Here is a 1,035-nt window from a genome sequence, read left to right as displayed (position 1 = left end):
CTTACAGTTAAAAATTTTATAAGTAATAATACTTTTTTTTCTATAAATTTTTTATCAAATTCATATTTTTTTATCTATTAATTTATTAAAAAATTATTTAAATTTTTGCTAATTTATATATTAAAATCTCTTACAAATATTTTTTAAAAACTTTAATAAGGTTTAATAAAACTTGATTATTAGTTTAAGCATTACTCCTACTTCCTAGTCATCTGCTTAAAAACACAACATTATTGAGGGTACTCGAATGCTTACTTTGATCATAGAAAAGTGCCTACATAAAAAATTGTAAAAATTAAAAGAATATTTTATATATCGCTTGAAATAATTGGTCACCCTTCTTTTATGGCCAAAATTGTTGCATATATAAATCTGTATATTATTATAAGGTTCCTCACTCCTATTATTGGTTATTTTGACTTCAACATATACACACAATTCGAGCCCAAAAGTGATGAACTATGTTCCTTTCTTTTGAAGGAAAACCTCCAAGCCAATCTTAAAGTTAGGCTCGAAATTTTTTTCTGTTATTTGTTTTTTGTTTTTAAATGAAATTTGTATATGCACAAATGGCCAAATTATATTCATTTGAAGATTTCACACTGCTTTCGTTTATTAAAAAAGAAGCAGCTAATTTTGCTAATAATATAAAATTAGTAATCTAAGTGCTAAATAAGTTTTGCACATGGAAAGTAACAAGTTTAATTACTTCAGTTTGAAGTCAATAATAGCTGTAATTAAGATTAAACAAGATTTCCTTTACTATTAATTCTCTTAATCAAGATTTGTAAATATAATCCTCTGAGTCTGAAAAAAGTAAACTATTTCTAATAGATTTTTTTAAATAAATAAATTAAATTTTATATAAAGATGTTTTGGTGGTTATAGTAATTATACAGGTGTTGTTAAAATTAAAGACGTATTTTTTTATATTTTAATAACAGTTTTTTTAAATAAAAAATATTATTAATTTTTTTAATTTTGACAATACTTGTTAAAATATCATAATTTAGATATTCTAACATGTATCTTCTA

The sequence above is a fragment of the Arachis duranensis genome, chromosome 7, assembly GCF_000817695.3.
Source record: "Arachis duranensis cultivar V14167 chromosome 7, aradu.V14167.gnm2.J7QH, whole genome shotgun sequence".
Taxonomy (NCBI): Eukaryota; Viridiplantae; Streptophyta; class Magnoliopsida; order Fabales; family Fabaceae; genus Arachis; species Arachis duranensis.
This window is presented reverse-complemented; position numbering follows the sequence as displayed.